Source organism: Anas acuta, chromosome 4 (genome assembly GCF_963932015.1).
Source record: "Anas acuta chromosome 4, bAnaAcu1.1, whole genome shotgun sequence".
NCBI lineage: Eukaryota > Metazoa > Chordata > Aves > Anseriformes > Anatidae > Anas > Anas acuta.
The window spans coordinates 56,947,828-56,975,011 of record NC_088982.1 but is presented as its reverse complement, the minus strand read 5'-3'; the positions used below and the strand labels follow the sequence as shown (position 1 = coordinate 56,975,011).

The window sequence follows — 27,184 nt, the reverse complement described above, 5'->3', positions numbered from 1 at the left end:
TTACTACATGTAATTATAGTATCTGGCTGCAACTAGAAAGACTTTGAAGACATAGTAGTGAAACTGCACTTTCTGTTTCATAAAGACAGATAGAAAACACAATTTCTGATACTGTATAGAAATGCTTATTAAGTAAGATCGGAATGGAAAAAGCAGATTTCAGTTACAGAAGGATGTATCCACCTATCTTTCTTATTTTTATTCCAGAAAGATAAAAGTTCTGGGTACAATAAAAGTTCATAGGATTAAAATTTAGCCACCTCTTGTTCCACTATATGATTGGAAAACAATCACCTTTATAAGTAGTTTGTTGAAGAGAACATAGGCAAGAACTAGTAGAGAAATAACAAGAGAATCCCAGGGGCTAACTAATAATGTGCTTAAAAATAGAAAGAACAATCCTTGAGAACAAATAAAAATGCACAACAAACAAGTAAAACTGAATTTAAATGCTGAATTTAAAATAAAATAATGCTCCCATTGTCCAATCTGCTTTCCTCAACTGAAGTGATCTGTTGTAATGATTCCACTTTCAGTAGCATGCAAGGTAACATAACATGAAAAAATGCATGCTTTCTCTTTCTGTTTCTTCCCTTTCCCCTTACTATTCTCTATACCTAAAATCAACTGATATTTTTATTTCGACTTGTTTTAGGGGTTTTGCTTTCTCTTGAATTTTTTGCCTGTGGGTCAGTTCTCATCCTTTTTGTCTTCATATTTTTAATCAGTAAAATCTCTTACAATTGCACTCCTGCAATTTTCTTTCAATGGAGAATGCTGCTCTCCAGCATCTTGTCCTGTGTAATTATTGTGTCCCTTACTGCATGGCTCAGTTGCCTTTCTGTCTTGTGATGGCTGCTGCACCTCAAGACAGGCAGAAGCTCATGGTAGAAACGAGTGAACATTCGTAGCTGAAGGGAACATTTTGCGCGTAGAGTGAGGCAAGCAAGAGGAAGATATCCATGAAACAACAAGACAGTAGTCCTAACTATAAATTGGGACACCCATTAGGGAAAAGGATTTGCTTAGCAGGCCCCAAGGTTGACAGAAAACAGATGTGGTTTTTTTTTTCATAAGAAACCAGACACCACCGGGAGAAGTTTGCCCAGCAAAGCTCACTTAGATCACAGGCTTGTAAAGAAATATGTTTCCTAGTGACACTGGAGGTTGGCAGATTATATTCACATTCAAACCTGTTAATTTGCTCTGTCTCACCTGGGTATTCAGAGATTTTTTATTTATTTTTTACTTAAAAGAGCTATTTTGTTCAGCTCAGTACTTCGTATTCTATAGAAGGGCAATTTTCAAGGCAGATGCATTTTGCTTTCTCTGAGGCCTTCCTCACTTCCTGGAAAACTGGGGGAGTTTTACCTCCATGCTCCAGCCAGCTCAGGGCCCTGTTACAAAAGACTTGATAAACAAGCAGATAATAAAGGCAGATATTTCCAGGAATGTATGCTGTGCATGAAGTACGTAACTTTTCCTAAATTAACTGTATTTAACACATTGCTTACATGTTTTTCTTCCTTTTTGGGGCACTCTTCTCTCAGAATTGGGTACACAGTAAATCTATTATTTGGCAGTAGAAAGGAATTACTTCTGTGCAGTGTGTGCTTACCATGGGAGTACAAATGCTCCTTTTGACTGAAAATATGTTTCCATGCTTCAAAGGTATATTTGCTTTTAATAGAAATCAGACAACTGCTGTATGAAGTCATTCTCCCACACGCTTTCTGCAACTGTTAAAATAATTATCGTACCAGCCCTGTTCAGAACTATGATTGCTGGCTATCATGGCCCTAGAGAGCTGCAAAGTAATTTTTATTTTCAACCACAGAATTTTTTTTTATTCATGTAGGGAAAGCCCACCATGCAAATTCTCAAAACCATTTCATACAATTATTTTTAGAGAAAGAAGCAGCATGTTTAGATATTTGAGGACTTTTAGCAAATCAGGACAAGTTATCAGAGACTTTCACCCTGGACCATGTATTGCTGGTGAGTGAGATGGTGGCCTAAACTAAAGCTAATCTTGTGTCATGAATTCAAACATGGGAATATGTTTCTAATCCCTGATGTCAAACAACTGCCATGGAGAAGATGTGATGCCAGATCCAATTATCTGTAGATGGCTGGGACAACTGGATGTATCAGGTTCCTTTCCCATTGTTGCCTCATTTGTTAACATACAACAAATGTTGTACAGCTGTACATTTACTTCTCTTTGTGAATAGAGTTGGTGAACTTCTATACAAACTTCTGTTTAGTCAACTCAGGGCTAAAAATTTAGGAAGAGTTATGGCTTCAATTTCACATTCTTTAGAGGTCTGAAAAGTAAAGTATTTGCTTCAGGTGATTTTTTGGATTTATATAGGATAATAAGTAGAAGCCCTGTATTTGCTAGCAATTAGTAGAGCCAAAAGATGGAGGAGCTGCTGATAAGTAGTGTCTAGGAGCTTGCTGATTTTCTCAATTTAAGTCCCAAGGAAGTTCATTATAAAGCATGAGGGATATTAGAATTTTAAACCTTGGCTGAAAATCAGTAAACTCTAATTAATGAGTACTGCAAGATCTGATACAGTGTTTGGAGTGCTAGCAGCCATCCGAGCTTGAAGAGAATGGGAAGTTATTGAACCACATTTGTTTTTAATATAAATTAAAGTTGGTAGCCTTCAGGAGAGAGGAGGTAGCAGTTCAGTTTTACATCTGTTTTTGATCACCTATTCCTCCCTTACATAATGTCACAATAATACTCTATTTCTATGACAGGTGTAGAGCTGAATTACATGCTGTGTTAATTATGGAGGCTGACAATATGTGCTAATATCTACTTTTTGTTTCACATTGTAACTTGTGTAACTTTCCACAACCAAACTGCATACAAATTGATTTGCAAGAAATAATGTTCTGAAAGGTCACCTGGCTAAAGCTAATTATATTAAATAATCAGAAGACAAACACCTCTGCCTTACCCAAACTTATATTCTGCAAGATGCAAGCTAATCTGCTGAGACAAATATTTTTTTTCCTCACAAATTTAAAATAATTTGCACATCTTCACACTCAAAAAATAATAATAATAAAAAAGAGAATCCACTGCTGTAGGGAGAAAAAGATGAGAAAAATTTACCTCATTATTTTTGAAAGGCAACCCTTATAGGTCTCATTGTCATAAAATCCTTAAATCATTCTGTAGAATAAAAGGACACCTCATAAAACTGAATACTTTAATAGCATACACTTAAAAAAAAAAAAAAAAAAAGTCATTCATTACATTATTTTCATTCAGAAAAAAAGAATGGTAATTTATTTATGTAAAATGTTAAAAGTAAAAAAAAGTAAAAGGAATGTAAATGATCTGGTGATATAGTGGTGGTGATCAATTCACCACATTATGAATGTAAAATTAAGACCTGTAGATAAAACTGCAGATAAAATGACTCAACCTGTGAGGCAGATGACAACACCACAAGCAGAATTCAAGAAAGAAAATATAGCTAAGTCCTTATGGAGCCTGTGTTAGTAACTTTGATCCGGTATCCTATGTACTTGTATAACTCAGGAGTTATACAGAAATAGTTATACTGATGTCAATGGGATTAGAGTGTGCCCCCAGAAAACTTAAGCAGACAAGTGAATCACAACACGACTTGCCTGCAGTGCTGCAGGTTGGCTAATGTTCTTTCTCCTTGCTGAGTCGAGTTTAATTATTACCTTACATTTTGAGTCAAAAAGATGGCTTTTGTTTCAACCCTTCTTTAGCACAATACTTAAACTTTGCTATAGAAAAACCTTTGGGATATTTGAGAACAAAACTGTAGAAAGTCTAAATAGAATTATAATTATATTGAATTGTATTTTATGCCAATATTCACCCTAGAGATCAGCAAATTTGCTTAGTTTTCTTCTCTTTATTAAGATGGAAGTAGGAGAAGTTTTGCTTTTGCATATATTGTTTTCCATTCTCTTTAACGTGAACACTCAGAGATTGATGTCTTTGTCATTGTTTAGGAATCATTTATCTAGGAAAAAAAAAAAAAAGAGATAAATTAGAATTTTTTGTTGTCTTCTAGTCCTTGAAAGTCCAGGAAGACTAAGTCTATAGAATAACTACATGCTTCAGCATACAGTATTTACATAAAAGGTTAACTTTTGAAAGAAAGCTGTACTTTTCTGCATACAACCATCCTTTAGATTCCATAAAAACACTGGTCTCTGCAAACAGAGTTTTGGAGTTACTCTGTAACACAGAGTCCTATTCAGTGGAAATGGAGATGTAGAAAGCCAGGAGTCTTGTCACACTACACTCAAATATCAACAAATAAAATACAGAGAAAGACACCTTGACACAGGATTAGAAACCCGTATCTTTCCTCTTTCAGATCAATATCCCACCACTACACTATGTATCCTAATACATATACTAATTTTTTTATGTTTGCTGTCTTTAATTCTCAGCTGTAACAAGAGAAAGATCTTAGGAAAGCCAGCCCTAAACTTTGATAGCGTAGGTGAGGAGACTAATTCAGAACAGCTAGATTCAGAACAGACATGAGGAGAATTGCCCACAGTACGTGCATTCTACAAAAAGAAATAATTATAAACCCATAAATGGAGAACATATATTAGAACAACCCTTTCTGATAAACAAGAGATAAGTTCAGATCATGAGAGGGCTCAGACAAAACATGGACACCGATCTGCTTACCCCTTCCTAAACTGAGGTGCTTTGGGGCAAATAAAAAAGCAGGATTAAAAGAAGGTGTGGAATTTTTTTATAGCAAGTAAATGTAGCCATCAGTGTTTGAGGTCTTCACTGATAACTGAAGATTACCAAACACCCACATTTTTAGGATAATAGCAACACTTACATATCAAGTAACTGAAATTTATTTCTCAGCTCAGCTTCACAACAGCCAGAACGTAGATTACCTTTACAAAAAAGGAAGAAGACAGACTCATGGCTTTTTGTTGTTGGTGGTTGTTTTTGTTTGTTTGCTTGTTTGTTTGTTTTTAAGAAGAAGCATCTATTGTTGTGAGGTGCTTTATTGCAGGAGATCAATGAAGAATATTTCAAATGGGGATAAAACCCCTTTTGGTCTAAAAGAGAACATCTGGCTACTATGGTGCTAGATTCAATCCCAGCTGCTTTAATTAGTGAAAGTAGATGAAGTTGTGTACTTTGAGATGCTAAAGCTTGTTACTGCTGCCTAAGGGGCATTAATGGTCATCATTATCTGTGAGTCATGGAAATTACAATTGATCTTAAAAATAGAGAACTTTAGTTGGACAATTTTAGGAATTTCCATTGTACAGAATTATTGTCATCCTACAGTAACACTGTTAGATGGCACTGTATTTTGTTCTTACAGAAATTATATTAGATGTGTGATACGGCTGCCATCCATTTGCACTTGCACAGAACTGCTGTGCACTTATCTCAGGACATTAAAAAAAAAAAAAGTAAAATAAAATACAGTTGGAAACAAAAGCTTTATGATTTGGCTGGTAAAAGCTTTATGATTTGGCAGCCAAAGGTGAACAAGATAAAGAGACTTCTTCCAGGGTGCAAAAAAGAGAAAAGAGCAATGTTTGTGGTGTCTGACATCCTAAATACCACAAGTTACTGCATTTCATCAGAATGCCTATCTCTTCAGCCCACTGCTTTAGAAGTGAGAACAAAAAGGACTAGTTCAAACTCTGCACAGCAGGATACGATGGCCAAGTACAGTCAGTTGGAAGCTGGGAAATAAATATAAGAAATCAGACAGATATAACTGAACGTAAGGCAGGATTGCCTTAAGCTCATAAGCAGAAAGCAATGACAAATAAAATACTAGGAAGTGATTAGTATGACTGGTCAGATGCACTAGACTCATGTTTACTAGGCTACGAAGGAATGATTCTGTTCTGCAGATTTCCAGTAACCACAAGAAAAGAAGGGCAGGGGGGCAGAGGGAGTTGTACATTGCAGAACAGTTCTGAGCATGCTCTCTTTTTAGAGAAATTTTTTTCCTAAATGATTTATTAATTGATTGAAATTATAATGGGTCTAGCTGTGTAAAATATTACTTTTTTCTCCCTTACCCTACAGACTGATGACCCTGAAAAGTTCAAAAAGAGAATCATAGAATCATAGAATCATAGAATATCCTGAGTTGGAAGGGACCCTTAAGAAGTGCGAAGCCTCATTTAACACTACATTAAATGATTTATTTTCAGAAGCCCACAGACAGATATTGATGCTTTGTTCACAGTGAATTCCATAGCTAGGAAAACATTATCCCCAGCAGTCACCAAGGGTTTATTTGCATCTTGCTTAATATATTTATCTTCTGAATTCAGCCTTTATTGTTTTTATCCTCAGAAAATATAGATCTGTGCAGAGATTTTATTTTTATTTATAAGATAGTAATGATCACAAACGTATTACTATTACTCTGTCAATAAAATTGCTTTCAGGGAACCAAGGCTCACATAGCAACCACATAATGCTCACTCTCAGCATTGGAGAGGAAGGAGGATTTGAATGTCACAAACTTGCTTTGCATTCTCAAAGGTGATTTCTCCTGTCTGGAACGAGCAGAGAAATAAAAGAGAAAGTTTATTCTGCCACTGTCAGGCTAGAGAATAAACTAAGTTGGTATTCCATCTCAATCTGACATATTTTTCAGGCACTTAAATTGCTCTCAGAAGTTTAGACAATACCAGAAAACAAGCAAACAAAGAAATACTCTTCTCAGAACTCCACTGAATTCTCATTGGTTTATTAAATAATGAAACAGGCACTGTCTCAAGCATGTTGCAAGCATTTGTCTTTCTATGATTCTATAAAAACAATGCAAACAAACAAAACATAATCCTAAATATTCTTTACAATCAATCATTTATACTCAACCTTTCTTCAGCTGCCAGGGATTCTGTATGGATCTGGTATTCACACAGAGAGAATCATCTCAGTCTAAATTATCATTCCTTTTGGATTCAACATATACCTTTGAAGCTGAGGAACAATTTCTTGCCAAAACAAAATCTGAGTGGCATTTTATAGAGCACCTATGAGCTTCAAACAGTCAAAAAGATGAAGATGCTTTCCTACAACCATAATGGGTTCTTCTTGCACTCTGTCCTCTCTCATCTGCACCCCCTGCAAATTAATGCTGCTCCAAAAGCCAACCTGCTCTTCCTATTTCTCTGAAGACTGTGCATATTGCTGCTGAAATTAAAAAGATTAAAAAAATAAAAAAAAAAATAAAAGAGCAAGTAAGAAGTAAGAAACTAACCAATCAAAAAAACAGTGTGATTCCTGTGGGAGAGAAGTCTTAAAAAACATCTCCCTGAGTCTTCAGGATATGTATACTTTCACACAGACCACAATGGGTGGAAATGAGACACTTTTGTTTTGTTTGTTTATCTGTAGAATGATGTTGCTCTTCTCTGATGGAGTCATGGAGGGCTAGGCACCAATTTTCTACTGCATAGCTTTAATCTGCTTTTGCCTCTCACTTCCAACCAGTTTGGCAGCAATGTATCATCTGAGCATGGTATATGCTACCATGTAATTACCACCTTAAAATTAAATAACTCTTCAAAATTGTTTATTCTCTTTGCATCATTTGTAACAGAATCCACAGCACTGAACTAGGTCATTTGCCATAGTTAGAGTTAACTGAACAAAGATCTTGTGCATCTGAAGTTGGAAATAAGGCTAAGAATACATCACCACAGGCTCATCTTTCTGCTCCCTTCCCGTCTTTCTGGCTCCTGACTACTGCTGCTACTGGTGACTTTGCAACTCTTTAGTTTTACGAGGTAGCAGCTGTATAGGTAAAATGCTTGCAAGCAGCTAAACTTGCTGAGGATTAACATATCCATCACAACATTGACAGACAGTCAAGACTATTTTTCCTCTTCATCAGTAAACCTTAAACAGTATTATTCTCTCACCAATGAACAATACAGTCTGATAGTATTTGATCAGCCTGAGCTTTGTCTTGAACAGTCAAACAGAACCAGACACCAGTATTTAAATTAAAAAGAAATCAATATTTAGATTCATTTTTGATCATGGCTAAACAAGTTTCCTCAACCACAGGAAATCCCACTGGCTTTTTGCATCTCCTACAGCAAAACAAGGGAAAAAAGCAATGTGGGCATATTAAAGGTCAGAGTCACTTACATCCTAAGGCATGCAATTCCTGCCTTTGGGAACTGAAAGGTGCACAAGTCCATGGGACCTGATGAGGTGCATCCACGAGTCCTGGTGGATGTAGTTGCAAGCCTATCTGAGAAGTTGTGGCAGTCCAGTGAAGTTCTAAATGGAAAAGGCTGTTCATAAGTGTGCATGAGTTTTCCTATGTAAAACCTACCAGACAACAGTCAGAGCAGTTATTAATCACTTGAACTTTCATGTTTTACTGCTGGTTTATAGTAGCTGAAGATATGTTTTATCCACTTTCATACTCTATTTACATATAAATACCAGTGCATACATGTTATCAATTCCACAGAGCCTATCAAAGAGTCTTCCACTGACTTAGAAAAAACAGCTAAATAAACAAAACCAACCTTCAAACAGAGATGGTAACAGTGTGCTGGACTTCTGCAAAATAGTTTCAGACAGTAGAAGGGTATATTCAGTAAGAGAAGAAAAACTAGGTGTTAAGAATACAAAATTTAACTTTGATCTGTTTCATATCAAAGAGCACACAGATTTTAATTAGATACCATGCTCAAAATTCTTATTCCACTGCCAGACAGAAGTGGAAACATTTAATGTTACCAGGGACAAGCCTGGAAATTTCCACACTGGTAGAAGAGCATTGATTACAGTAAGTAATCAAGTAGTGCAACATGGTTAACTATACTAAAAACTTGTCATATGCTTAGTGTTCATGCCTTAACTGGATTGAGAGGAATGAATTCTTACTCACTGTCAAAACAAGTCATGGCATCACTCTTAATAGTTAGGCTAAAAATGTTGTTAATACAGAGGAGCAAATACATGCAATTTAGTAATTCCTAAATTAATTGCTTCAAAGTAGACACTTGTTTCCTTCATTTATCAGTCCACTTTTGTGCTGTGAAACAGGCTCTGATTATTGAAAGTGGCAGCTGGACTACAGCAGCAATTTATGAAGCAGACATTTAAAACATCAACTCTGATTAGATAAATTATTGCTGTTATGTACAGTTCAGACATCTATCTGGCTGTCAGTGCTTGCATTCTGTCATTGTTCATGCATAAAATTCACACTGGATGTGACTGCTGAGTGACATAGAAATATTAACATCTATACATTACACAGCAAATGAATAAATAGCATTTTAGGTGATTCAGTGAAACATTAATGGTAATAAGTGATTTTCTTAATATTTTCATTTTCATTTTGGATCCATAGTGGGCATACTTCATTTGAAATAAACGTTTTCTCATGAAGAGAATAATTAAGAAGCAAAAATAGGTCTGTGTTTATGGCAAAGACAATCTTTTAATTATGAATCCCAAAATATGGCAAAAGCATTTGGCTGGTAGTCTCAGCAGTGTTTAATTAACAACAACAACAAATGGATGGATGGCTAGATAGAAGTTATTTAAGTTGCAAAGCTGAATTGCTTAAAAATATACATGAATATTCCTACATTAAACTATTGTCTGACTTCTTGTTTCCCATATCAAATACTCCTTAGAAAGCACAATGTGTACACTTCAAGTGTGTTGTTATTAGAACAAGGAGATAGAATTTCAGAAATGTTGAAATTTGACATTTTTTTGTCATTTGGAAGAAGAAAATGGTAGCAATTTGAATTCCCTAGAGTTCTTCAGCAGGCAAAAAGAATCAGCCCTGACACTTAATGGCATAATGGCCCTTGGCAGTCAATGCTTGTGCCATTCGGCTCTCCATTCTTGGTACTGTTTTGACATAACAATACCAACCTTTTCTGTATTGTCCTCCACATAGTATAAAGTACAGATTTATTTGATTTTCAGAATTTACTAAGCTGTTAAAGTATTAGTTGCATAAATATATGTAGATATGCTGCCTCCACAGATGGGAAACAGCATAATGAAGAGGTAAACAAATTAAAAATGCTAATTTTGGTAAGATTCATGGATTCACATATTGAAAAGTAAAAAAAAAAAAAAAAAAAAAAAAAAAAAAGTCTTAGTCATAAGAAGATACATTTTCCCCTTTAAAAGTGTATTCCATAAACTAGAAGCTTAAAATAAGGGAAACACTTCATCTTTAAAAAATAGGAAAAAAATAACATAATTCCAGTCACTTCTCCCCCATCTTATATCTCCCAGTCGTTGGGATGTCTCGATACAAATGAACCTCAAAATAGCAAAATGGTAATTGCTGGTATCGTGTTATAATCCAGACCCACAAGTCCTCAGTAATGCAAAGAAGATATCCAAACTGAAATCTAAAATAATGCCAGTCACAGCTGATTTCAACTAGAAAGAGACTCTGAAAAAAACAGCATCCTGAAGACAAAATTTTTACAGTGCTCTTCTGTGGCCTGAATTTGACAGATTGTGACAAATTGTTGTCATAAGTCCTTGCAAAATGAAATATAAAATTCTAAATAGGACCAGATATTGTTTATGAGACTAAATAAAGAAAGGGTAACTAGAAAGTGGTTTTGGTGACAGAAGGTCCATTTACCTAACAGCCAAGCACTTCACTTTGCACTGGGTGTGAAGCAATTCCATGCTCCAACTCCAACAAAAATGAGTAAGGAATACTAATTTTGCTTTGTGTCATATGCAAAATTAAAACTGAGATAGGTCGTAAACCTATCTCAAATGAAAAACAAAAACAAAAACAAAAACAAAAAACAAACAAAACAAAACAAAACAAAACTTACAATTAACACAACATTACAGTGATTTGTAATGGTTTGGCTATTAGAGGCAAACACAGTAACCTACCCATTGGGACTCGAGTAAAAAAAACCTCTAAACAATAAATAATGTTCTTTTCTCTTAAAAATAGAAGTTGGTAAAACCTATGAAAAGTTTAGGGTTTTAAAAAGGTTGTAATGATGTAGTAAATAACTTAAAAATATGATATTTTTAAAAAGTTTTCTTTCAATTATATTATGTATTTTGTGTCTTTGCCACATACATCAGCTGTGTTTTTCAAGTCAGAACTTTTGTTCTTGCCTTCTCCCCATGAAGATCCTCACCATTAATTTGCCTCCCAGGACTCAGGATGAAAGGAAAAGTTGTAACCAGTACCAGGCTCCTAACAAAGCCAGGGTAGATGTGACATAAAAGCTTGAGCCCAATTTCCAAACAATCACTTAGTTTGGGCTAGAGCACAGAACAGCCCCTCTAGATGCCAGAAAACTGGATTTACAGTTTTAGCTCTAAATAATGCACCAATATACATGCCCTGTTGGCAGGCAACAGGAGGCTAGGCAGGCTGTAATAGAAAGACGTCTGCTTTAACTCACATAGGATATTATAGCAGAAACAAGGTTTGAGTTTTGAAAAATTAAAGACAGAAAATTACAGTCCTTTAATATACTGCAGAAGATTTTATTTTCTCACACTTCTCTATGGTTTGTTTCTTTTTTAAAGTAAATTCATTTAGGAACTAAAGCAAGACAGAAATCATTCTTTTACTTCTGGAGAAAAGCTTGAAAACGTGAAGTCTGATGGCTCTAAACCAGAAAGCTAAGATAATATATCCTTTGAAGTTAATGGTATATTTAAAGACCTGAGTCATGATTTTTGAGTGCTTGAGGTTAACAGTAATTTATTGATCTCAGCATAAGAAAAGGGTACATGTTTTCAGAAACAATTGTTTCACTGTTATCACATACACTTTTAAAAGTATAGTATGTGATGTGTATCCTTGTATTCTCTGTTTGTTTTTTTGTTTGTTCGTTTGTTTGTTTTCATATCAAAGAGTTTTTTCTCTCAGAAACAAGTCAAAACTTTTAATTGATTTCCAGTCTGAAGAAGTAAGGGTATCAGATTGTTTTATTTGAAATTTTGACAATCTGCATACCAGATAAAGTACTGTTATTCACTGAGTGCTGCAATACCATCACAGCTTTGGACAAGGCTGAGCAGAGTTTCTGCCTCTTCTCAAGCCAAGCTCATTTCCCCCAGTTCTCTATATCTCAAGGAGGAAGAAGGAACCTCTCTGTCCTCAGGGGACCTCACTCCATAGCAGATGCTGATATGCAAGTTGACACTGGGATCTGCTCTTTTTCCCCAGCTCCTCTGGGAGTGGATCACCCCCACCAGCACTCAGACAGACCACCAGTGATCCTGCTGCATTTCACTGAGAGAAGACTGCCACCAGCAGTGGGTAGGTGGGAGAGGGGGAAGTGAACCAGGGTTTACTTTGAACATCTCTCCTTCCACATTTTTACAGAAAAGTCCAAAAATAGTATACTCATCCTCAATCCAAGGAAAAGATATAGGGACACAGCGTGTTGCAAGTGATCCAGAGTGAGGGGAGAGCAGGCAACACAGAATAAAGATTAAGATGGCAATATGAATGTGAGCTGTCGTACTTAACCCTCTGGGCAATGCTTTGCTTTAGGATTTATTTCTATTTATTTATTTAAGGATTTGCATCCATCTGTAAGCAGTCCATTTATTTGCAATGTCTATGGTCTCAGTCAAATTTCTGCAGAAGTGGTGAGTCCTTGGACGGCTTTTCCTGCAATACTAGAAGTATTTCTCCCTCTCCAAAAATGCCCATTTGCTGATGTCTTCAATTCTTCTTTGTACAGCCATTGCCAAGCTATTGGACGGGTTTCACTTCTACCCATTAGGCAAACTGTTGGCCACTTTTCTCCTGGGGGCACATGTTGGAGAAGCCTCTTGACTGATCCCATACTGAAGAACTGCTTTTGTACTAAAATGAGATATAATTATCATGAGACAGAACAAATACACTCTGTGTTTAAAGAGATGGGAAGAAAATGGACTAAATGGAGATGGACTAAAAACTATGAGACGCTGCTCTTTTCTATTGTCTCATCAAAGTATCAAAATCATATTTTTATCATGCCTCAGAAGTAGGCTGAAAAACAGACCTATAATTTCAAAAAGAGCAGTTGGGAAGAGGCATTAAAAATGATGAGACCTTGTTACCAGTGTAGAGCTATAGCAGAGCTATGACACATCAGTACCAACAGAAAAATGTTTCTAAGTTTCTTGGAAGATTCTGACATATTTCTTTTGTTTACATACTTTAGAACTACTAAAGTGTCAAAATCCATGGAATTTCAGAAGTATTTCTTAAATTCTTCAGAATACACCATCTGTGCCTAAAAATGAGAGGATTTCTTTGAGGAAATATGGGAACTAAAAATGTTATGTCCTCAGATGTCAACTGATACTCAGTATAACAGAAAATTACATTCTTAAAAAGACCATACAGGATAGAAGGCTGCTTTTTGTTGTTGTTGTTGTTTTGTTTTGTATTTTTTGCAACATCCTACAGAAAATAATGTTATAATAATCATGGTGAGTGGTTCAATTGTCAGACACCAGACAGTTATTAGAAGAGGTGGACTAGGGTTAAAAAAATGAATTGTTCTTGTAATAATGAGACTCAATTTAAAGTCACTTTAACTTACTGTTTAAGGGCCCCAGGATTTTTTGAGTAAATTCTCCTACAAAGTCTGATGAGTCACCTTCTACTTTTCTACTGCTGTAATTAGCAACAAAATTAACGGCAGCACTTAGAGAAAATTTATGCAAATATTCTTGGTCTCTATTTCAACTAAAATATTTTCTTACTCTTTTCACTATGTATAGCTTTTATAAGACTTTTCTAATTCCTACTCAAGCATTTTACGTGTTTGTATTTTCCTAACTTCAATTTCTTGTAAAACTTTATGGCTCTATATAGAGTATATGGTGTTTGCAGCCTGTGTAGGCTGCAAGTAATTTCTTATCTTCGTTTTAAATTGATTTCTGGAAGTGATCAGTGAATAAAAGTGTAGAGATATTATCAAGTTTAACACTCTGGCTAATGAACTTCAAAAACACTGTGTCAGTTTTTTGGCCTATGCTGCCAGGGTGGAAAAGTTCTGTTTGCTCCTACCCATGAGCACAGACTACCTTTCTTATCACTGCCAAACTCAGAAAGGGATGTAGTATTGTTTTATTTTATTTAAAGCAGCTAGATAGCAACTAATTTTATGTATGTTTAAAAACTCTGTTGACAAATCCCAAGAAGAAATTATGTTTGCTGTCATAGAGCTTGGGCAAGTGGTGTTGAGTAGCACAAGAAACCAGAAATTTCAGTAAATCATGTCCAGCTTTCAGAGAAAAACTGCCATATCTGAATGATGAAGTAGTACTATCAGAACTATTAGCATACTCTACTTTTGAGCATAGTAACGTAGCAATGTCACTACTGACTTTGCAAAATGTAAGGTAGAATGGTCCAACAGAGGACGCATTTCTCATGCTTTTTTTATCATTTTTAAGTAACAATACAGAAGTACAGCTGGCCCCATAGAACAAAATAGATACTCTCTTAATTGACTAAAATATGTTAAAATCCAGGACATAATATTAATATACAACTCATTAAATGTAAGGATTACAGCTTGTTAGAAGTTTTGCTATGAACTGTTGTGTTCTCCATCAGAAATGCCAATGAAAAAGCAATGTTTTCTAGATAGAAGTGTTATGAGGAGAATTGAATTTCTGAGTAGAAAGAAACATACAAAGGCCAGGGCAATTTTATGCAATGTTGGCATCTCAAGATTATTCTGCTTCTCAAAGCTGGAAAAAAGCAGTTGCATCTGGACCCCATAATGTAGTCAAGTGCCCCTAGCCATGGACAATGAAATTTATCCAAGTATATATTCAAAGCTGTATGCTTTCCGTGAAAAAATGAACAGCCACAGCAACTGTCTACTTCTAACCACAGCAGCTAAAATCCCATCCAGAGATGTGGGACACCTACATTTAAGATCCTATACCAAATCAAACAGAGCCTTCCTATCCTCAGCAGCCTTTCCTTCTAACAGCAGGCATATATCTTCAAATAACCAATGTGATAATATCAAAATCTCATTATAGCAACATATTATATGTCTGCTTTTTCTGAAAACTCACATGTTACAGTTTATGAAAGACATTGTATTTTAAATGTGGTACTTCATATTAATACACTTAATTAAAATTGCTTTGCCTCCTGGCTTTGAAATTTATTTATAGCATTTTTGAGTTACAGCCACAGCTTATGTTTGTGGATTGCCTTTTGTCTTTGATATTTACATCTATACTACCCTTAAACAACATCAACTCAAAAGTAAAGAGCAAAGTAGACATCACTGTAACCCTTGGTAATTAAAGTACACACAAAAGAAAGAGAAAAAAAATAAATAAAAAAAAAAATAAACAACCCAACTCAATGAGTCATAATACCACAAAATATGACAGGTCACTTATCTCTCCATGAGTTGTTTTTAAGCAAATGTTTCAGGATAGCAATATTCTTAAACATGCTTCTAACTGTAGTTCCAGAATGAAATTATATGAGCAAACAAAATGGAACTTGAAATGCCCCTTGCTCTTTTTCTTCTACTATCAATCAAAACTTGAAATATAGCAAGATCTGCTCAACATCTCGCTATCAATACTTTCTAATGTTATAGTTGCGCTCATACAAATATTCAAAAACAATTTGTGTATCATTGCAGCTTAACCAACTCAACAGACAACAACTCAAAGAAGTTAATGCATCAGGAAGATAAAAAGGTTTACTAAAGCCCATTTAGACCAATGGTTACAAGCAGCTGAACAAATAACTCATGTAATGACTTTTGTTTTCTCAAACATACAAAAAGAAATCCCAAGTCTTGGAGAAAAATATTGCCAAAAAAAAAAAAAAATCTTTTGAACCATGTCAAATCCTTGGCAGCCAGGCAAATAGACTTCATAGATCAAGACTTTTCAATTAAGATGATATTCTCTTGAATGCAGTATGGTTTACTTCTACAACATGAAAGCTAATATAGGCATCACAGTAGTAGGCTGAAAAATAAAGCCGGTTTCATAGGGTAATTATACTTATTTCTCCCTTTAATTTACCAAGAAATTAAGAATGTACAAATTGTACTTTTAAAGCTATTAAATGCCAGACACATACTAGACTGAAAGAGGTTTCTGCTGTTATAGAATTAGTTACCTATTCATATAAAGCAAATATTGATTGCCAAATGACTGCTTAAGTTTGTTTATAACCAAGCATTTGGTGAACAATTATGTAAACTGAATTACAAAATATTACATGAAACAGTGAAGTCCAGCAAGTGAGTTACTGCACAGCATAAGATTGTGTTTAGCTTTATTGCTCAGTTGAAGTTACCTCATGTTTATCCAAATATCTGCATTACCCTGAATCAGAATGCCTAATTAAACTCTTACCAGAGCTATGCTGAAGACTTTTCAGGGAAAGGAATATCATTTATGCAGTTTTGGATTACTACTTAGTACCAATTATTCCAGTTCCAACTAAAGCCTTCATATGTTGGTATGATACAATTAATAAATTATTGCAGGAGGCCAAGATAAGAAATAAATTTTATGTTACCTCCTTTTTTTTTTTTATTTATTTTTTAATGTTACCTCCTATTTTTAGTTTGCCTCTTAATTATACAAACAGCTTTGTTTATCTTCTTTAGCAAAGGCTCCATGATCTCTTAGAAGAAACCTGTGAATGATGGAATATATTTCAGTGGCCTTCACCTACTACACCTGCTACACCCACTACCCTGTCAGATGCCATAAAGTCAATAAATCTTGAAATACTGGTACAGACATTATTAGAACAATAGTTACTTCAGGCTATTTTAAAGAAAATCTTGTAGTGAGTCACAAATATGCTAATGTTTACGTGGCCAGTTCCATGAAAATAGAAACCAAAGAATTTACAATAAGGGAAGGGAGGGAGGAGAAAAATAAAAAAGAAAAAAAAAAAAAGTAATTTAAAAAAAAAAAAAAGGAAAAGAAAAAGGAAAAGAAACAAAAAGAAACAGAAAAGGAAAAGGAAAAGGAAAAGGAAAAGGAAAAGGAAAAGGAAAAGGAAAAGGAAAAGGAAAAGGAAAAGGAAAAGGAAAAGGAAAAGGAAAAGGAAAAGAAACAAAAAGAAACAGAAAAGGAAAAGGAAAAGGAAAAATGTCCACTCTTTCTGTATTTTATGTGTGCATGTTTTACAAACCATTATATACAAAACAAATATATTGCTTCCCTTCGTCAAAGACAATTGTTCAGTGCTGGATATAAATGCAATAGGAAGTAGGGAAGTGATGAAATAAGCCTTCTTTTAGGAAAAGATATCTTGGATACTTTTTATTTTATAGCTACATTATACCTCCATGTCTGTAAAACTGTAAAAGCATCACATAAATGCTCTCATGATTAAACTAGCTGCAACACTTAAAAATTCTTCTTTAGAGGAGCTGATCTTAAAGTACACTTAGTATTTAATTCTGAATTCAAAAATTATATGACTGCATTTTCCAAGTAAGTAATAAAAGCATCTACATGCTTAGAACATAGATTACTGTTCATATTTTTGGTCACATCCACAGTGCTTTGTGTTCTACCTGTGCTTCAGCTTGAGGCTCATCCTTTGATGGATTGCCTATGGGGAGGAGTTCCAGCATGCTCAAGCTCCTCCACAGTATTGATGCTGAATTCACCCAATTTTTTTATTATGCTTATCTTCTCCAGATTTCTCTTTTGATCATACTGACTTTCTTGTAGATTTCTTGCTTCCGATGCATTAATATTAAAGATTTTATGTTTTTTAAAGTGTTTCCTCCAAAAAAAATTTTTTGCACTGACTCATTATATATTTAATCTGCCATGGTTAATGATATTTTCTGCTTTCTTCATTTGGCTGTAACTTCAGCTTTTTGAGGGCTTCCTTTTTAACTTTACATAGCCTCCCTTACTCTACTGTTTAGCCATGCTGGCTCTTTTTGGTCTCTGTAAGGGCCATGCTTTTCCACCAGTTATATCAACACAAGGGGAAGATACTTTTATGAATTAAACATTAGCAAATGCTGTGAATGCTAATACACTGTGTTACACATTTAACATAGACATACTCCATTTCCTTAAGGCCTGCTTTGAAACACTTCAAATTAAATTCTAACAAGTAATGTTTCACTGTCAATGAGGAGTCTCAGAGTTTTTACACCCCAATGTAAACATGCTCAAAAAGAAATTTGCTTATGAGCAATAGGTCTTTGTATACCTAAAAATAAAAATTTAATCTTAGTGATGCAATGTTGCTAGAGGGGTTACTGCTCAGCAAATACATTTCTTCACAGCAAGGACAGCCCATGTACATGTGAACTAAAACACAATGAGCATAAACATGCTGTATAAGCCTGGACAGATGGATGGACATATTGATTGACAAACGTGTTTGAGTTAGATACCAGAACAAAATGTTTCCTAATCCAACAAGTATTAGAGAAATCTTAAGTCTAGCACCCTGAGACTGCTCCAATATTGAGCAGCACAAGAGCATTCAGAGCCTACCTAGTAATAACCTTTAGTTAATACAAAAGCAAAACTTTTTTTTTTTATTTTTAATTTTAATATTCAAAATGAAGGATTTATTTGGAGTTCAAGATTAAGGTAGGCAGAAAACACAGGGAGAATCCTCTTTTATAAAACCTGCTTGTGCATTGCCACCATTTTGCTTCTGTATTCACTTGGAAAAAGGGTCAGAGTTATACAACTGCTAAACAGACCTATATGATACTGCATAGAAAAAAATGGACATTGTGTATATTAGTAGAACAGGAATGACTTTTCTGATATCTGTGGAAATGTGCAAATGTAATGGTGGAAAAATAATCATGCCAGGCTTCTGTGATTTAAGTTTTTGGGCTTGTTCACCTGTAAAGCAGAACTCCCCAGCTCCCTAGTTCTACGCTCAAGCAAAGATACTCATGGCAGAGCAGCTTCAGGGACTGCCGTGACCAAATCTGCAAGAGGTGCACCTTGTGGGACTGTCTAGAAGGACAAGCCTTCAGCGTTGGGAACTCAATTTCATCTGCGAGGCAGCCCCTTCTGTTCCTGTGCTTGCAGCAAGGAGTTGCCGGACCATTACAATATGCCAGCTGTGCCTCTTCATATCCAGTCTTCCCTAAGCTAGGTTAGAAGAAAAAATGAGGAAGAGATATATCTCTCATCTTTATAAACAGGCTGAGAATTCATAAATAAGATAGATAAACAGACAGACAGAAAAATGTAACCCCTTATGCCTCTTTTTCTTGTGCATTACTGAGATGATAAAGTAAGCTGGAAAGAATCCAGATATTTATACTTTTGTGTTTCACCCTCCCCCCCCCCACACACACAGGAGTTCTAATTCTGAAGTGCATTCAACATCAATTCAATGCCAATCATTATGAGTAGCTGACCAAGGAGACGTCCTCTCCTCTTTTACATGCAGCCTAAATCAGAGTTACAACTGGTTAATTACACACAGCTTCAAGTAATGGAAGCAGGTTTTTTTGTTTGTTTGTTTCCAAATTAATGCTGCAAGTATTTACACTTTTTTACACTGTCGATATCTAGTCATCAGTTAATATCTAGTCATCAAAGTCTGAATTTATCCTTTCTTTAGAAGATTCCAGTTGTATCCAAGTATTAACCTAAGCCTACTTTAAATTACAGTAGCTAACAAGGAGTATATACATGTGGACATTTATACGTTATGAAGAGCAAGTACAAGTCATGACCATACTTAGTACTCTACAAGTTATCAAAAGATTTGTTGAAAGGATTTCTTTTGCATTACCCACCAGACAAACCCCAAGGCACAGTTTGGATATTATGACTTTTATTATAGATTTTTTTTTAATTAGAAAAAGAATGGTATTATCACACTTTTTTGTTGTTGTTGTTAAAGAAGGTCTCAGACAAGAAATCATTTTTTCCTTCAGACTAGAAAATTCTAAGTAGAAAAGCAAAAATTTTAACCTACAGCGATAACCATTAAAATACAACTTAAAGTCAAATTACAATGACAGGGGAAAAGAAAAGTGATTCTATTGACATAGTCATGGTTCTAAATTATTTATGGTAGTTGCTACCACTTTGTAATATTTCTATTTTTCATTAAATGAGGACTGGAGAAATTATGCATGGCTTTAAAAATAACCTAACCTCAACATGTCATTAAATGTTCTGAAAACAATTTAAGTTTTAACTCTTCTGATTTTGTATCATATTTTAGACCATATGTATGACTGAAAAGAGCTGCTTAGTTGTAGATGGGGCCATTATTCTCAAGTATCTAGGAAAATGTGCTGGTGATAGTGCTGATCCAATGAATGTTGCTACTGCCTGTTGCACCTCTTGTCCCTCCAGCTAATGGGAATGCTTTGCTGTTGCCTCATTGGTGTTTTTTTTGTTTTTTTTTCATGTGAAGAAAGTATAGTCTCAAAAATGTAATCAGTAGGCACTTCCAAACATCTAAAGACATTTAGGAAGTATTTAGCCTCTGAGGGCTTTCCCAGCCCCATCCCAGATGTGCCTCACTTCTTTGCTAGCAACCTGTGAGACCTTGGAAAATGTTACTGTTGGCAGACTATTCCCCCCCACCCATACGAACACCTCTTTTAACCGCAGTCTACCGCTAGCTCATCTGCAGTGGTGTACACCAGGCACAGTGCACTCACCAGGAAGTCTGTACACACCCAGACCGACTGCCCGCTCAAAACTGCGTCAGTTCAGGTCTCCAGGTGCAGGGAGTGCCTGAGCCTGTTGCTACCACCTGCGGGGGGCAAAGAGACTGTGTGCGTGAGGTGCGAGCAGGTGGATGACCTGGGCCGCCTCGTGGCAGAACTCAAGGAGGAGGTCGAGAGGTTGAGGGATATCAGGGAGTGTGAGCAGGAGATAGACTTGTGGAGCAACTCCCTGCACAGCCTGAAGGACAGGCACTGGGGTGAGACACCCCAAATGGGGGTGGACCCCCTGTGCTGTTGCTGTCAGGCAGAGGCAGGGGACCTAGGAGTTGAGGAGGAATGGAGACAGGTCCCTCCTGGACATCACAGGCGATGCCCCACCCTACTGGCACCACCTTCCCAGGTGCCCTTACGCAGCAGGTTTGAGGCTCTGGAGCTTGAGAGACCAGTAGCTGAGGAAGAGGTAGTAAGTCTGCTACAACGGCATCCTGGCTTGAATAAGAAGCAGTGTGGAGAGCAGGTCTAGGGAAGTGATTATCCCCCTGTACTCGGCTCTGGTGAGGCCGCACCTCGAGTACTGTGCTCAGTTTTGGGCCTCTCGCTACAAGAAGGACATGGAGGTGATCAAGCGAGTCCAGAGAAGAGCAACGAAGCTGGTGAGGGGCCTGGAGAACAAGTCTTACGAGGAGCAGCTGAGGGAGCTGGGCTTGTTCAGCCTGGAGAAGAGGAGGCTCAGGGGCGACCTTATCGCTCTTTATAAGTACCTTAAAGGAGGCTGTAGTGAGGTAGGGGTTGGTCTATTCTCCCACGTGCCTGGTGACAGGACGAGGGGAAACGGTCTAAAATTGCACCAGGGGTGTTTTAGGTTGGATATTAGGAAGAACTTCTTTACTGAGAGGGTTGTGAGGCATTGGAATGGGCTGCCCAGGGAAGTGGTGGAGTTACCATCCCTGGAGGTCTTTAAAAGATGTTTAGATGTTGAACTTAGCGATATGGTTTAGTGAAGGACTTGTTAGTGTTAGGTCAGAAGTTGGACTCAATGATCTTGAGGTCTCTTCCAACCTGGACAATTCTGTGTGATTCTGTGTAATGTGATTTTAATTTTTGTATTTTTATGAAAATGAATAGTGAAGAAAGAGGTCCATCAGGTGGCTTTATGCTGACATATATTAGAGACAAGCATAGTCAGACCTTGTCGATGTCCAGCTGCATCAAAAGATTTTACAGAGCTACTCAACTAATACAGGGCAATTATGGGATAATCTTGCTCATAGCTAAAGATTAAATTAAATCCTCAAAGCTTAAAGAAAAACAAACAAATAAACAAAAAACCTTACATAGGTTATGTCTATAAACAATCTTGTTCTTTTTAAAGAGCTTCATCAAATGATTTTTTAATGTGTGAGGACTGCACAAAGTTAAAAATGAAGTTATTGCAAAAGAGTTGCTGTCATATGGGGGGCAGCTGCTGTATCATTAGCACAGATGTAACAAAACATCACAACATCCCTGCTGTTTACTAAGTGCATCCAAACATTTCAAGTAACTGTTCTAATACCATTAGAAGTCTGGCCTTTAGACGCTACATAGAAACTAACTCAGTTTTTAAATAAAATGCATCCCTAAAGCACGCTACTCCAACATTGATGTCTTGGATTAAATGAATTTTGTTTTGTATCTGGGTCTTTGGTGATGCATCTGGCCAGCAACAAAACGAGGTACAATCCAGATGCAAGGAAACATAAACACCAGTTCCTGCGGAGTTGACAAAACTGTTCTCTCTTTCTTCTAATTTCATTACCTAAATGTCTACCATGAAAAAATTCAGTCACTCCAACTTTCAAAAATGTCTCTTTATCACACAGTTTAAAACCTACAGTTTAAAACCCACAGTTTAAAAAAGAATAAAATAAACTATAATGATCATAACAGTATCATTTACATGCAAGCATATTATCTGAAGTTAAGAAACAGTAGAAATGCAGGGTATTAACTTAGGCATTGCTTACACACAAATACTATTGCCTTTCTCAAAATTGTTGTGTTGTATTTTGTGTAGTATATGCCTTTTAAATTACAAAGAAAGGGACAAATGAAATGTGGAAGTACATAGTTTGCTCAAGGATGTTCCTTTCTGTGAGAACCATATAGATAATGGACAACCGTGGCTACAGGAGAAATGTCCTTTAGTAATGTGGTATAGGTGGGAGATGGAAGTCTACATGTCATTAGACATGCACTATACATTAATTAATCACCAGTTAATGTTGAGCTCCTTGGAGATATTCATCAGTTTCTTTCCCTACTTAATGACACTAAATTATTTAAGGTAATCTTCATTAGCTTCTGATATAAGTGATTTCTTCATTTATTTAGAGCTAGACAATGATTCTAAATACTGGTAGTTACTATTTTTAATAGCTTCATTTTATTTACAAAATTAGCCAAAAAATATTGACAAAAAATACCTGTTTTCAGATATTACCTTTAAAACACTTCTTATTTTTTCAGAGGACATTCCCACCATATGTTCTATCAAAAATGGGAGGAGAGCAACTGCCACTAATGCATTAACTGTGGTAGTGATATACTACACATTCATTAACTAAAGCAAGGACTGATAACAGATGTTAACACAGCCTCCAGTATCTTTGGCAAATGCATCCCTTTGTCTTGTTAATAATGTCTCCACCTTGTGCAGAAAATTTTATTTAAATGTAAATTTCTCTCATTTTTCTGTTTTACCTTGGTGAATAATGTCACAGACCTTTTATTTGTAGCTCTGCTGTTCAGAAAATAAATATCTTGACACTGCTAAACTTGAGAACTAAGTGTCACTGCAATTTTTTGTTAGGATGATGGCAAGCTGCATTTGCAGCTATCTGCAGTAGGGAAAAGAGACAATCTAGAATACTTAGTAAGTATAATAATAATAGTCCCAAATGATTGAAGCTTTAGACAAAAATAACTATTTTTCCTTGCACTTGTAAATTAGAAATATTCATATTAAATCCTGTGCTACTTTGATTTCTCATCAATATACAACGTATATTAATGCATTGCACAAATGCATGCACAGCACAACTTCTGATACTATAGCTACTTACATTAATGTTAGTGCATTGTGGATTAGGAGACAATTCAAAAGGGAAATATTTTGTGGTAGTCAGATCAACACCTCAGAGATAAAGCTGTCCATCATTGTCCCAGATGAAAGCCATGAAAACAAACTGATAATTTATCAATAAACTCATTACTTCTTCGATGCCTAGAAACCTGTAAAAAGCCAAAGTACTGTTTTAAGACAGGCCCGTCATGTTCTGCTCTTCACCATTTCTGCTATGAAATTGTCTGAAATTAAATTATCCATGATTAGTAGGATGCTTAATACTTAGAAAATGCACATACACATAGGAGCAGGAAATATTAATACCTTATCTAGACTGATTCCATTCCTGTTCTTATTCAAGAAAAGTTGACTCTGAGGCAGCTGACTGAATTTGGAGAATTTTTTTTTATTAGTTATTATTACTAATTATGATGTACAGTATTGAAAAAAAACATGCAACATCTAGAAACATATTCAGACTTCTCATAGAACTACATGCCTAAGGTCACCCTGTGGCTAGTATTTGAAGGTGGAAAAAAAGATAAAATAGAGCATCAGTTTGTTCACTGATTAAAAACATTGCACTGAGGAAGCCATCAAGTTCAGCTTTTGAACATAGCTTTTTTATTGTTGTTGTTAGTTTGTTTTTGTGTTTGTTTTTTGTTTTGTTTTAAATAACTAATAAGACCTATGTGCCAAAGCAAAAAAAAAGAAAGCATACAAGTTTTGCCTAAGGCTGGATATATCTTTCTAGGAGGAATATATCCCATGCTTAATGAAACAAGTGATACACAGAGGAAATAAAAGCTGAATATCAGAACTGCTATTACACATGGTCACTCAGGGTACAAACAGAAGGAAACAACAACAACAACAACAACAAAACAAGCAAAGTAAAGCTCTTTTTCCTACTTCTCTCACACACACACACACACACACACACACACACAAAATAAAAATTAAAAAATTCACAGTAGTATTCCCATTATACCTACACCCAGGATACATTGAAAGTAAATCCCTCCATGTAACAGGCAGTGAAATACTGCATCTAAGCAATAGTACCAACCCTAACTTCAGGTGTTAATTTAAGACAATGTGCATATCCCTTAAAAGTCACTGCATGCATGAAAAATGTCACTGCATATCTGTGCCTCACTGAGCATTGTATCAATCCTGGTCCCGAAGGTATGATTTTAGGGGCAGCAAAACTGAAAATATTCAGTCTGCCAGTTTTCCTCAAAAATCTCCAAAGACTAGATAGGCCCGCTTTTCTTTTGCATAAAAGGTGGAAAACTTCCCAAGTTCTAAGTAGTTACCTGGAAAATATTGCTATATTTAGGTGAAAAAAATATCACTGTTGGCTAAGTCTCAAAAGGTTACTTGGAATACATTATAATTTAGGCAAAAAATTTGCAATTGCTAATGTTTCTTATCTAACAAAGCATCTGCTTATGTAAGCTTGATCTATTTACTCTTGCACCAACTTTAGAAGGATCCTAAAAAAATATTTGTTGCTGACTATATGCCTTTTGCATATCATTTTACTACTTAGCAACAATTACTGTGGCTATTGTGTTTTCATGAACAAAAACAACCCCACAAACTACAACCATTTTAAGTACTAAACTTTTGTAATAAAGTATTTCTATGTAGGCAGAATTTCCAAGATGGAAAATATTAATGCTAAAGAAGCTTTCCTTGCAGTTTACTGCCAACCAAGGTGGCTACTTAACAGATCCCAGAATCCTTTTTTAATATAACAGGATAATAGTTGCACACAGGGCATAGCTGTCCACTGTTGTACATGGAATTTTGTACAAAATATACAAAAAAAAATGTACAAAATAATTTTCTGTTTTCTGCTGATTCCGTTTTGAATCAGCATGAAAATTTTAAGACAACCATAACAACAGTGACAGTAGCAATACTCAGACAGGTGGTGTAAAGGAAAATACTTAAGTATTGGAATGTGAGATTTGAAGGAAGCAGCATGCTCTGACCTGTTATAACTTCAATGAATGCTCTCTGACTTATGCTTTCTTTCATTTACAGTAGAAGTATTTGTTCCCAGAGGAGCTCAGTGTAATTGAGCTTTTAGCAAAGTGGGCTGCCAGTGACATGCACAGCAGCTATTCAAATCAGCTTAGATAAGAAAGAAACCATTGCTACAAGACAGTTTTTTACTCACACTCTTGATATAACCTACTATGGACTAAAGATTTTGATGTATAATAGCTGCAATACTTGGGCAAATTCAGATTGGTAAGCACTTTTACTAAAATATGTTGTACCCAATCAAAAATATACTTAATTCTCAAGATTCTAAGTGTCAGAAGGGTACAAATTTAAAAGAGATTCTTATAAATGCTTGCATAGGTTCAAACTGGAGATGACATGGCAAAAGTCCTTTTGTGGCTTTTATAATTTTCATTTTTGAACATCATTTGGAAATGCGGTGCTTCAGAATCACCATAAGACAATGGAAGAAACAATAACAACCACCACCACCAACAACAAATAAGCAAACACAATTCTATTAATGGATTTTCTGATTTTGTTTTAAGTGGAGCATAGGACAATTATGTCTTACTTAAGTCATTTTCTTCAAACTCATTCAGCCATCCTTAAATGAGTGGCAACACATTAGCTGAGTCTTATCATTTATTAACGTGGAATTAGCCTTACAGCACAATTCATGTACATTTATAGAATGCTTGAGCAGAAGTGTGTTGGTTTTTTTTGGTCACCTATCAAGTCTAAACTCCCCAACCAGAAACATTAGTTTCATGCTAGCTAAGTAATAGAACTGGATGTTCTGATGGAAAAGAATACAACATGCTTTCAGCGGGAGAGCAGAGAGAAGGCCTCAGTTGCCTTCATCTCATGCTCTGATATTCATTGCTGTCTGTCCATTCATTGAGTCACGCTCATACAGACCCATCCACAAGAGCACAAAGAGTTAATCTCTTTGCCTTTCAGGCAGGAGGAGTCTTCATCTCTGCAAACATAAAAACGGATAATGTACATGCACTCACACAGATTGACACCCTGTTCTACTGTCAGCTACCTTGAAGCTATTTGGGTTCACTGATATCACTGTTATTTAGAAGCTCAAATAATAAATTAACATATGTGCAGTTTGTGGCTTACAAATAGAAACAAATAAAAATAAAGGCATATCTAAGGACTATGGTTACAAATTATTTTGCTCAAGGCATCTGATGAACACAAGAATACCCTGTAATTTCTCAGAAATATTCCCATATCAAAGGGAAATTTCCTACTTTTCAAAAGGAAAGATAGAACATAAAAATAAGATTTCTGGGTTAGGGAAAGACTGTGACCATGCTTTGTTTGACTATTTGC

General features: G+C 35.8%; 1 long non-coding RNA gene across 2 annotated transcripts in view; it reads left to right on the top strand.

The window, feature by feature from the left end:
• LOC137855269 (uncharacterized) overlaps window positions 1-27,184 on the top strand; it is a 132,266-nt gene that overhangs the window by 99,911 nt on the left and 5,171 nt on the right. The window contains exon 4 of one of the 2 annotated variants that reach the window (XR_011095659.1): window positions 12,237-12,431. The exons of the other annotated variant lie outside the window; for it this stretch is intronic. This is a non-coding gene — a long non-coding RNA (uncharacterized lncRNA). Of the gene's footprint in view, window positions 1-12,236; window positions 12,432-27,184 lie in introns of those variants that run through there. 2 annotated transcript variants of the gene reach the window in all.